Below are 12,167 nucleotides of genomic sequence, written 5' to 3' on the forward strand. Positions count from 1 at the left end.
AATCGTTCCGACGGAGCTAAATTACTACAGGATAAAGAACGAATAGGAAATTTGGATTTCGAAACAAAAAAGAGAGGGGTGCAACACGAGGACTTCCCAGGGGGTCACCCATCCTAGTACTACTCTCGCCCAAGCACGCTTAACATCGGAGTTCTGATGGGATCCGGTGCATTAATGCTGGTATGATCGCACCCGCCATGTTCCTTTCGCTTTATTCTTTTAAACTACCCCGTCCTGCGAAGCAGTGTGGCTTTTCTAGACCGAAATTCATTTTAAGCGTCAATTCAAGCATTTTCCTCTTATCCTTTTATTTATTTACTTTATATTTTTTTTTGTTATTGATTTGCACCCTGTTTTTTTCCCTCATCCCGCAACTCTAAATTATCATGAAATCAATCCTTCACGCTTGCAGTTAGGGGTGGCAATTCGGGTCCAAATCAGGTTGGCGGGTCGGGTTCGGGTCAACAGACCCGCCAGAAAATCTGTTGACCCGAACCCCGACCCGCCAACCCGTGACGGGTCAGGTATGCTGACCCGAACCCGAAAATTTCAGGTTTACGGGGCGGCGGGTCGACCCGAAATGACCCGAAACTTAATTTTAATTTATTAATTTATCACTGTAATTTCTAATAAAATCAATTTCTCACAAAACTAATTACATAATCAAGTAATAAAAATTTAAATAAATGATTCCAAATCAAATCTAAAATAAATTAAACACCGTAAAAGTGTTTTATCCCAAGCAAAATATAAAATAAATTAAAACAATACAAAAGTGAAAAATAATATAATATATTATTTGTCCAAGTATAATAATTTCAACTTCACACAAATTAAATAAATTCGTTTAGGATTAAGTAATTAATGCCTTTGAAAAAAAGAATAACTTAGTTTAGTTAGATAAAATTATTTTTATGTTTATTAAATTATTTTTAATTCGTAAACGGGTCATATCGGGTCATATCAGGTCACCACGGGTTGACCCGAAATCGACCGGTTTTCTTTTCGGGTCCAACCCGATTCTGACCCGAATTCCCGAAACCTCAACCCAAACCCATTAATTTCGTGTTAGGTTCGTGTCGTGTTTTCAGGTCGTGTCGAAAATTGCCACCCCTAGTTGCGGTGATACATTTGCGCCGACAAATTTGAGCGACGATCCGGGCTTTGATCGAGCCGTACCGTTCCTGATTTGTCTCGCTCCTTCAGATCCTCCTTCACGCTTCGACAAGAAGCAAAATATTAAGCAATCGTTCCGACGGAGCTAAATTACTACAGGATAAAGAACGAATAGGAAATTTGGATTTCGAAACAAAAAAGAGAGGGGTGCAACACGAGGACTTCCCAGGGGGTCACCCATCCTAGTACTACTCTCGCCCAAGCACGCTTAACATCGGAGTTCTGATGGGATCCGGTGCATTAATGCTGGTATGATCGCACCCGCCATGTTCCTTTCGCTTTATTCTTTTAAACTACCCCGTCCTGCGAAGCAATGTGGCTTTTCTAGACCGAAATTCATTTTAAGCGTCAATTCAAGCATTTTCCTCTTATCCTTTTATTTATTTACTTTATATTTTTTTTTGTTATTGATTTGCCCCCTGTTTTTTTCCCTCATCCCGCAACTCTAAATTATCATGAAATCAATCCTTCACGCTTGCAGTTAGGGGTGGCAATTCGGGTCCAAATCAGGTTGGCGGGTCGGGTTCGGGTCAACAGACCCGCCAGAAAATCTGTTGACCCGAACCCCGACCCGCCAACCCGTGACGGGTCAGGTATGCTGACCCGAACCCGAAAATTTCAGGTTTACGGGGCGGCGGGTCGACCCGAAATGACCCGAAACTTAATTTTAATTTATTAATTTATCACTGTAATTTCTAATAAAATCAATTTCTCACAAAACTAATTACATAATCAAGTAATAAAAATTTAAATAAATGATTCCAAATCAAATCTAAAATAAATTAAACACCGTAAAAGTGTTTTATCCCAAGCAAAATATAAAATAAATTAAAACAATACAAAAGTGAAAAATAATATAATATATTATTTGTCCAAGTATAATAATTTCAACTTCACACAAATTAAATAAATTCGTTTAGGATTAAGTAATTAATACCTTTGAAAAAAAGAATAACTTAGTTTAGTTAGATAAAATTATTTTTATGTTTATTAAATTATTTTTAATTCGTAAACGGGTCATATCGGGTCATATCAGGTCACCACGGGTTGACCCGAAATCGACCGGTTTTCTTTTCGGGTTCATCGGGTCCAACCCGATTCTGACCCGAATTCCCGAAACCTCAACCCAAACCCATTAATTTCGTGTTAGGTTCGTGTCGTGTTTTCAGGTCGTGTCGAAAATTGCCACCCCTAGTTGCGGTGATACATTTGCGCCGACAAATTTGAGCGACGATCCGGGCTTTGATCGAGCCGTACCGTTCCTGATTTGTCTCGCGCCTTCAGATCCTCCTTCACGCTTCGACAAGAAGCAAAATATTAAGCAATCGTTCCGACGGAGCTAAATTACTACAGGATAAAGAACGAATAGGAAATTTGGATTTCGAAACAAAAAAGAAAGGGGTGCAACACGAGGACTTCCCAGGGGGTCACCCATCCTAGTACTACTCTCGCCCAAGCACGCTTAACTTCGGAGTTCTGATGGGATCCGGTGCATTAATGCTGGTATGATCGCACCCGCCATGTTCCTTTCGCTTTATTCTTTTAAACTACCCCGTCCTGCGAAGCAGTGTGGCTTTTCTAGACCGAAATTCATTTTAAGCGTCAATTCAAGCATTTTCCTCTTATCCTTTTATTTATTTACTTTATATTTTTTTTTGTTATTGATTTGCACCCTGTTTTTTTCCCTCATCCCGCAACTCTAAATTATCATGAAATCAATCCTTCACGCATGCAGTTAGGGGTGGCAATTCGGGTCCAAATCAGGTTGGCGGGTCGGGTTCGGGTCAACAGACCCGCCAGAAAATCTGTTGACCCGAACCCCGACCCGCCAACCCGTGACGGGTCAGGTATGCTGACCCGAACCCGAAAATTTCAGGTTTACGGGGCGGCGGGTCGACCCCAAATGACCCGAAACTTAATTTTAATTTATTAATTTATCACTGTAATTTCTAATAAAATCAATTTCTCACAAAACTAATTACATAATCAAGTAATAAAAATTTAAATAAATGATTCCAAATCAAATCTAAAATAAATTAAACACCGTAAAAGTGTTTTATCCCAAGCAAAATATAAAATAAATTAAAACAATACAAAAGTGAAAAATAATATAATATATTATTTGTCCAAGTATAATAATTTCAACTTCACACAAATTAAATAAATTCGTTTAGGATTAAGTAATTAATGCCTTTGAAAAAAAGAATAACTTAGTTTAGTTAGATAAAATTATTTTTATGTTTATTAAATTATTTTTAATTCGTAAACGGGTCATATCGGGTCATATCAGGTCACCACGGGTTGACCCGAAATCGACCGGTTTTCTTTTCGGGTCCAACCCGATTCTGACCCGAATTCCCGAAACCTCAACCCAAACCCATTAATTTCGTGTTAGGTTCGTGTCGTGTTTTCAGGTCGTGTCGAAAATTGCCACCCCTAGTTGCGGTGATACATTTGCGCCGACAAATTTGAGCGACGATCCGGGCTTTGATCGAGCCGTACCGTTCCTGATTTGTCTCGCGCCTTCAGATCCTCCTTCACGCTTCGACAAGAAGCAAAATATTAAGCAATCGTTCCGACGGAGCTAAATTACTACAGGATAAAGAACGAATAGGAAATTTGGATTTCGAAACAAAAAAGAGAGGGGTGCAACACGTGGACTTCCCAGGGGGTCACCCATCCTAGTACTACTCTCGCCCAAGCACGCTTAACTTCGGAGTTCTGATGGGATCCGGTGCATTAGTGCTGGTATGATCGCACCCGCCATGTTCCTTTCGCTTTATTCTTTTAAACTACCCCGTCCTGCGAAGCAGTGTGGCTTTTCTAGACCGAAATTCATTTTAAGCGTCAATTCAAGCATTTTCCTCTTATCCTTTTATTTATTTAATTTATATTTTTTTTTGTTATTGATTTGCACCCTGTTTTTTTCCCTCATCCCGCAACTCTAAATTATCATGAAATCAATCCTTCACGCTTGCAGTTAGGGGTGGCAATTCGGGTCCAAATCAGGTTGGCGGGTCGGGTTCGGGTCAACAGACCCGCCAGAAAATCTGTTGACCCGAACCCCGACCCGCCAACCCGTGACGGGTCAGGTATGCTGACCCGAACCCGAAAATTTCAGGTTTACGGGGCGGCGGGTCGACCCGAAATGACCCGAAACTTAATTTTAATTTATTAATTTATCACTGTAATTTCTGATAAAATCAATTTCTCACAAAACTAATTACATAATCAAGTAATAAAAATTTAAATAAATGATTCCAAATCAAATCTAAAATAAATTAAACACCGTAAAAGTGTTTTATCCCAAGCAAAATATAAAATAAATTAAAACAATACAAAAGTGAAAAATAATATAATATATTATTTGTCCAAGTATAATAATTTCAACTTCACACAAATTAAATAAATTCGTTTAGGATTAAGTAATTAATGCCTTTGAAAAAAAGAATAACTTAGTTTAGTTAGATAAAATTATTTTTATGTTTATTAAATTATTTTTAATTCGTAAACGGGTCATATCGGGTCATATCAGGTCACCACGGGTTGACCCGAAATCGACCGGTTTTCTTTTCGGGTCCAACCCGATTCTGACCCGAATTCCCGAAACCTCAACCCAAACCCATTAATTTCGTGTTAGGTTCGTGTCGTGTTTTCAGGTCGTGTCGAAAATTGCCACCCCTAGTTGCGGTGATACATTTGCGCCGACAAATTTGAGCGACGATCCGGGCTTTGATCGAGCCGTACCGTTCCTGATTTGTCTCGCGCCTTCAGATCCTCCTTCACGCTTCGACAAGAAGCAAAATATTAAGCAATCGTTCCGACGGAGCTAAATTACTACAGGATAAAGAACGAATAGGAAATTTGGATTTCGAAACAAAAAAGAGAGGGGTGCAACACGAGGACTTCCCAGGGGGTCACCCATCCTAGTACTACTCTCGCCCAAGCACGCTTAACATCGGAGTTCTGATGGGATCCGGTGCATTAATGCTGGTATGATCGCACCCGCCATGTTCCTTTCGCTTTATTCTTTTAAACTACCCCGTCCTGCGAAGCAATGTGGCTTTTCTAGACCGAAATTCATTTTAAGCGTCAATTCAAGCATTTTCCTCTTATCCTTTTATTTATTTACTTTATATTTTTTTTTGTTATTGATTTGCCCCCTGTTTTTTTCCCTCATCCCGCAACTCTAAATTATCATGAAATCAATCCTTCACGCTTGCAGTTAGGGGTGGCAATTCGGGTCCAAATCAGGTTGGCGGGTCGGGTTCGGGTCAACAGACCCGCCAGAAAATCTGTTGACCCGAACCCCGACCCGCCAACCCGTGACGGGTCAGGTATGCTGACCCGAACCCGAAAATTTCAGGTTTACGGGGCGGCGGGTCGACCCGAAATGACCCGAAACTTAATTTTAATTTATTAATTTATCACTGTAATTTCTAATAAAATCAATTTCTCACAAAACTAATTACATAATCAAGTAATAAAAATTTAAATAAATGATTCCAAATCAAATCTAAAATAAATTAAACACCGTAAAAGTGTTTTATCCCAAGCAAAATATAAAATAAATTAAAACAATACAAAAGTGAAAAATAATATAATATATTATTTGTCCAAGTATAATAATTTCAACTTCACACAAATTAAATAAATTCGTTTAGGATTAAGTAATTAATGCCTTTGAAAAAAAGAATAACTTAGTTTAGTTAGATAAAATTATTTTTATGTTTATTAAATTATTTTTAATTCGTAAACGGGTCATATCGGGTCATATCAGGTCACCACGGGTTGACCCGAAATCGACCGGTTTTCTTTTCGGGTCCAACCCGATTCTGACCCGAATTCCCGAAACCTCAACCCAAACCCATTAATTTCGTGTTAGGTTCGTGTCGTGTTTTCAGGTCGTGTCGAAAATTGCCACCCCTAGTTGCGGTGATACATTTGCGCCGACAAATTTGAGCGACGATCCGGGCTTTGATCGAGCCGTACCGTTCCTGATTTGTCTCGCGCCTTCAGATCCTCCTTCACGCTTCGACAAGAAGCAAAATATTAAGCAATCGTTCCGACGGAGCTAAATTACTACAGGATAAAGAACGAATAGGAAATTTGGATTTCGAAACAAAAAAGAAAGGGGTGCAACACGAGGACTTCCCAGGGGGTCACCCATCCTAGTACTACTCTCGCCCAAGCACGCTTAACTTCGGAGTTCTGATGGGATCCGGTGCATTAATGCTGGTATGATCGCACCCGCCATGTTCCTTTCGCTTTATTCTTTTAAACTACCCCGTCCTGCGAAGCAGTGTGGCTTTTCTAGACCGAAATTCATTTTAAGCGTCAATTCAAGCATTTTCCTCTTATCCTTTTATTTATTTACTTTATATTTTTTTTTGTTATTGATTTGCACCCTGTTTTTTTCCCTCATCCCGCAACTCTAAATTATCATGAAATCAATCCTTCACGCATGCAGTTAGGGGTGGCAATTCGGGTCCAAATCAGGTTGGCGGGTCGGGTTCGGGTCAACAGACCCGCCAGAAAATCTGTTGACCCGAACCCCGACCCGCCAACCCGTGACGGGTCAGGTATGCTGACCCGAACCCGAAAATTTCAGGTTTACGGGGCGGCGGGTCGACCCCAAATGACCCGAAACTTAATTTTAATTTATTAATTTATCACTGTAATTTCTAATAAAATCAATTTCTCACAAAACTAATTACATAATCAAGTAATAAAAATTTAAATAAATGATTCCAAATCAAATCTAAAATAAATTAAACACCGTAAAAGTGTTTTATCCCAAGCAAAATATAAAATAAATTAAAACAATACAAAAGTGAAAAATAATATAATATATTATTTGTCCAAGTATAATAATTTCAACTTCACACAAATTAAATAAATTCGTTTAGGATTAAGTAATTAATGCCTTTGAAAAAAAGAATAACTTAGTTTAGTTAGATAAAATTATTTTTATGTTTATTAAATTATTTTTAATTCGTAAACGGGTCATATCGGGTCATATCAGGTCACCACGGGTTGACCCGAAATCGACCGGTTTTCTTTTCGGGTCCAACCCGATTCTGACCCGAATTCCCGAAACCTCAACCCAAACCCATTAATTTCGTGTTAGGTTCGTGTCGTGTTTTCAGGTCGTGTCGAAAATTGCCACCCCTAGTTGCGGTGATACATTTGCGCCGACAAATTTGAGCGACGATCCGGGCTTTGATCGAGCCGTACCGTTCCTGATTTGTCTCGCGCCTTCAGATCCTCCTTCACGCTTCGACAAGAAGCAAAATATTAAGCAATCGTTCCGACGGAGCTAAATTACTACAGGATAAAGAACGAATAGGAAATTTGGATTTCGAAACAAAAAAGAGAGGGGTGCAACACGTGGACTTCCCAGGGGGTCACCCATCCTAGTACTACTCTCGCCCAAGCACGCTTAACTTCGGAGTTCTGATGGGATCCGGTGCATTAGTGCTGGTATGATCGCACCCGCCATGTTCCTTTCGCTTTATTCTTTTAAACTACCCCGTCCTGCGAAGCAGTGTGGCTTTTCTAGACCGAAATTCATTTTAAGCGTCAATTCAAGCATTTTCCTCTTATCCTTTTATTTATTTAATTTATATTTTTTTTTGTTATTGATTTGCACCCTGTTTTTTTCCCTCATCCCGCAACTCTAAATTATCATGAAATCAATCCTTCACGCTTGCAGTTAGGGGTGGCAATTCGGGTCCAAATCAGGTTGGCGGGTCGGGTTCGGGTCAACAGACCCGCCAGAAAATCTGTTGACCCGAACCCCGACCCGCCAACCCGTGACGGGTCAGGTATGCTGACCCGAACCCGAAAATTTCAGGTTTACGGGGCGGCGGGTCGACCCGAAATGACCCGAAACTTAATTTTAATTTATTAATTTATCACTGTAATTTCTGATAAAATCAATTTCTCACAAAACTAATTACATAATCAAGTAATAAAAATTTAAATAAATGATTCCAAATCAAATCTAAAATAAATTAAACACCGTAAAAGTGTTTTATCCCAAGCAAAATATAAAATAAATTAAAACAATACAAAAGTGAAAAATAATATAATATATTATTTGTCCAAGTATAATAATTTCAACTTCACACAAATTAAATAAATTCGTTTAGGATTAAGTAATTAATGCCTTTGAAAAAAAGAATAACTTAGTTTAGTTAGATAAAATTATTTTTATGTTTATTAAATTATTTTTAATTCGTAAACGGGTCATATCGGGTCATATCAGGTCACCACGGGTTGACCCGAAATCGACCGGTTTTCTTTTCGGGTTCATCGGGTCCAACCCGATTCTGACCCGAATTCCCGAAACCTCAACCCAAACCCATTAATTTCGTGTTAGGTTCGTGTCGTGTTTTCAGGTCGTGTCGAAAATTGCCACCCCTAGTTGCGGTGATACATTTGCGCCGACAAATTTGAGCGACGATCCGGGCTTTGATCGAGCCGTACCGTTCCTGATTTGTCTCGCGCCTTCAGATCCTCCTTCACGCTTCGACAAGAAGCAAAATATTAAGCAATCGTTCCGACGGAGCTAAATTACTACAGGATAAAGAACGAATAGGAAATTTGGATTTCGAAACAAAAAAGAGAGGAGTGCAACACGTGGACCCCTTCCCAGGGGGTCACCCATCCTAGTACTACTCTCGCCCAAGCACGCTTAACTTCGGAGTTCTGATGGGATCCGGTGCATTAGTGCTGGTATGATCGCACCCGCCATGTTCCTTTCGCTTTATTCTTTTAAACTACCCCGTCCTGCGAAGCAGTGTGGCTTTTCTAGACCGAAATTCATTTTAAGCGTCAATTCAAGCATTTTCCTCTTATCCTTTTATTTATTTAATTTATATTTTTTTTTGTTATTGATTTGCACCCTGTTTTTTTCCCTCATCCCGCAACTCTAAATTATCATGAAATCAATCCTTCACGCTTGCAGTTAGGGGTGGCAATTCGGGTCCAAATCAGGTTGGCGGGTCGGGTTCGGGTCAACAGACCCGCCAGAAAATCTGTTGACCCGAACCCCGACCCGCCAACCCGTGACGGGTCAGGTATGCTGACCCGAACCCGAAAATTTCAGGTTTACGGGGCGGCGGGTCGACCCGAAATGACCCGAAACTTAATTTTAATTTATTAATTTATCACTGTAATTTCTAATAAAATCAATTTCTCACAAAACTAATTACATAATCAAGTAATAAAAATTTAAATAAATGATTCCAAATCAAATCTAAAATAAATTAAACACCGTAAAAGTGTTTTATCCCAAGCAAAATATAAAATAAATTAAAACAATACAAAAGTGAAAAATAATATAATATATTATTTGTCCAAGTATAATAATTTCAACTTCACACAAATTAAATAAATTCGTTTAGGATTAAGTAATTAATGCCTTTGAAAAAAAGAATAACTTAGTTTAGTTAGATAAAATTATTTTTATGTTTATTAAATTATTTTTAATTCGTAAACGGGTCATATCGGGTCATATCAGGTCACCACGGGTTGACCCGAAATCGACCGGTTTTCTTTTCGGGTCCAACCCGATTCTGACCCGAATTCCCGAAACCTCAACCCAAACCCATTAATTTCGTGTTAGGTTCGTGTCGTGTTTTCAGGTCGTGTCGAAAATTGCCACCCCTAGTTGCGGTGATACATTTGCGCCGACAAATTTGAGCGACGATCCGGGCTTTGATCGAGCCGTACCGTTCCTGATTTGTCTCGCGCCTTCAGATCCTCCTTCACGCTTCGACAAGAAGCAAACTATTAAGCAATCGTTCCGACGGAGCTAAATTACTACAGGATAAAGAACGAATAGGAAATTTGGATTTCGAAACAAAAAAGAGAGGGGTGCAACACGAGGACTTCCCAGGGGGTCACCCATCCTAGTACTACTCTCGCCCAAGCACGCTTAACTTCGGAGTTCTGATGGGATCCGGTGCATTAGTGCTGGTATGATCGCACCCGCCATGTTCCTTTCGCTTTATTCTTTTAAACTACCCCGTCCTGCGAAGCAGTGTGGCTTTTCTAGACCGAAATTCATTTTAAGCGTCAATTCAAGCATTTTCCTCTTATCCTTTTATTTATTTACTTTATATTTTTTTTTGTTATTGATTTGCACCCTGTTTTTTTCCCTCATCCCTCAACTCTAAATTATCATGAAATCAATCCTTCACGCTTGCAGTTAGGGGTGGCAATTCGGGTCCAAATCAGGTTGGCGGGTCGGGTTCGGGTCAACAGACCCGCCAGAAAATCTGTTGACCCGAACCCCGACCCGCCAACCCGTGACGGGTCAGGTATGCTGACCCGAACCCGAAAATTTCAGGTTTACGGGGCGGCGGGTCGACCCGAAATGACCCGAAACTTAATTTTAATTTATTAATTTATCACTGTAATTTCTGATAAAATCAATTTCTCACAAAACTAATTACATAATCAAGTAATAAAAATTTAAATAAATGATTCCAAATCAAATCTAAAATAAATTAAACACCGTAAAAGTGTTTTATCCCAAGCAAAATATAAAATAAATTAAAACAATACAAAAGTGAAAAATAATATAACATATTATTTGTCCAAGTATAATAATTTCAACTTCACACAAATTAAATAAATTCGTTTAGGATTAAGTAATTAATGCCTTTGAAAAAAAGAATAACTTAGTTTAGTTAGATAAAATTATTTTTATGTTTATTAAATTATTTTTAATTCGTAAACGGGTCATATCAGGTCACCACGGGTTGACCCGAAATCGACCGGTTTTCTTTTCGGGTTCATCGGGTCCAACCCGATTCTGACCCGAATTCCCGAAACCTCAACCCAAACCCATTAATTTCGTGTTAGGTTCGTGTCGTGTTTTCAGGTCGTGTCGAAAATTGCCACCCCTAGTTGCGGTGATACATTTGCGCCGACAAATTTGAGCGACGATCCGGGCTTTGATCGAGCCGTACCGTTCCTGATTTGTCTCGCGCCTTCAGATCCTCCTTCACGCTTCGACAAGAAGCAAACTATTAAGCAATCGTTCCGACGGAGCTAAATTACTACAGGATAAAGAACGAATAGGAAATTTGGATTTCGAAACAAAAAAGAGAGGGGTGCAACACGAGGACTTCCCAGGGGGTCACCCATCCTAGTACTACTCTCGCCCAAGCACGCTTAACTTCGGAGTTCTGATGGGATCCGGTGCATTAGTGCTGGTATGATCGCACCCGCCATGTTCCTTTCGCTTTATTCTTTTAAACTACCCCGTCCTGCGAAGCAGTGTGGCTTTTCTAGACCGAAATTCATTTTAAGCGTCAATTCAAGCATTTTCCTCTTATCCTTTTATTTATTTAATTTATATTTTTTTTTGTTATTGATTTGCACCCTGTTTTTTTCCCTCATCCCGCAACTCTAAATTATCATGAAATCAATCCTTCACGCTTGCAGTTAGGGGTGGCAATTCGGGTCCAAATCAGGTTGGCGGGTCGGGTTCGGGTCAACAGACCCGCCAGAAAATCTGTTGACCCGAACCCCGACCCGCCAACCCGTGACGGGTCAGGTATGCTGACCCGAACCCGAAAATTTCAGGTTTACGGGGCGGCGGGTCGACCCGAAATGACCCGAAACTTAATTTTAATTTATTAATTTATCACTGTAATTTCTGATAAAATCAATTTCTCACAAAACTAATTACATAATCAAGTAATAAAAATTTAAATAAATGATTCCAAATCAAATCTAAAATAAATTAAACACCGTAAAAGTGTTTTATCCCAAGCAAAATATAAAATAAATTAAAACAATACAAAAGTGAAAAATAATATAATATATTATTTGTCCAAGTATAATAATTTCAACTTCACACAAATTAAATAAATTCGTTTAGGATTAAGTAATTAATGCCTTTGAAAAAAAGAATAACTTAGTTTAGTTAGATAAAATTATTTTTATGTTTATTAAATTATTTTTAATTCGTA

General features: G+C 39.1%; 10 non-coding genes across 10 annotated transcripts; all 10 read right to left on the bottom strand.

The window, feature by feature from the left end:
* Positions 1-75: 75 nt before the first annotated feature.
* On the bottom strand, positions 76-194 carry LOC140031264 (5S ribosomal RNA). The gene has a single exon (XR_011835185.1). It is a non-coding gene; the product is annotated as a 5S ribosomal RNA (ribosomal RNA).
* Positions 195-1,320: 1,126 nt separating this feature from the next.
* LOC140031265 (5S ribosomal RNA) lies at positions 1,321-1,439 on the bottom strand. Its single transcript, XR_011835186.1, has one exon. It is a non-coding gene; the product is annotated as a 5S ribosomal RNA (ribosomal RNA).
* A 1,135-nt stretch (positions 1,440-2,574) lies between these two features.
* Positions 2,575-2,693, bottom strand: LOC140030346 (5S ribosomal RNA). The gene has a single exon (XR_011834261.1). It is a non-coding gene; the product is annotated as a 5S ribosomal RNA (ribosomal RNA).
* A 1,126-nt stretch (positions 2,694-3,819) lies between these two features.
* Positions 3,820-3,938, bottom strand: LOC140028595 (5S ribosomal RNA). Its single transcript, XR_011832498.1, has one exon. It is a non-coding gene; the product is annotated as a 5S ribosomal RNA (ribosomal RNA).
* A 1,126-nt stretch (positions 3,939-5,064) lies between these two features.
* On the bottom strand, positions 5,065-5,183 carry LOC140031266 (5S ribosomal RNA). Its single transcript, XR_011835187.1, has one exon. It is a non-coding gene; the product is annotated as a 5S ribosomal RNA (ribosomal RNA).
* A 1,126-nt stretch (positions 5,184-6,309) lies between these two features.
* On the bottom strand, positions 6,310-6,428 carry LOC140030347 (5S ribosomal RNA). The gene has a single exon (XR_011834262.1). It is a non-coding gene; the product is annotated as a 5S ribosomal RNA (ribosomal RNA).
* Positions 6,429-7,554: 1,126 nt separating this feature from the next.
* Positions 7,555-7,673, bottom strand: LOC140028606 (5S ribosomal RNA). The gene has a single exon (XR_011832509.1). It is a non-coding gene; the product is annotated as a 5S ribosomal RNA (ribosomal RNA).
* Positions 7,674-8,808: 1,135 nt separating this feature from the next.
* LOC140031670 (5S ribosomal RNA) lies at positions 8,809-8,930 on the bottom strand. Its single transcript, XR_011835593.1, has one exon. It is a non-coding gene; the product is annotated as a 5S ribosomal RNA (ribosomal RNA).
* A 1,126-nt stretch (positions 8,931-10,056) lies between these two features.
* LOC140028430 (5S ribosomal RNA) lies at positions 10,057-10,175 on the bottom strand. Its single transcript, XR_011832333.1, has one exon. It is a non-coding gene; the product is annotated as a 5S ribosomal RNA (ribosomal RNA).
* Positions 10,176-11,300: 1,125 nt separating this feature from the next.
* On the bottom strand, positions 11,301-11,419 carry LOC140028431 (5S ribosomal RNA). The gene has a single exon (XR_011832334.1). It is a non-coding gene; the product is annotated as a 5S ribosomal RNA (ribosomal RNA).
* Between the last annotated feature and the right edge of the window lie 748 nt (positions 11,420-12,167).

This window comes from Coffea arabica, chromosome 11e, assembly GCF_036785885.1.
Source record: "Coffea arabica cultivar ET-39 chromosome 11e, Coffea Arabica ET-39 HiFi, whole genome shotgun sequence".
NCBI classification, from domain to species: domain Eukaryota; kingdom Viridiplantae; phylum Streptophyta; class Magnoliopsida; order Gentianales; family Rubiaceae; genus Coffea; species Coffea arabica.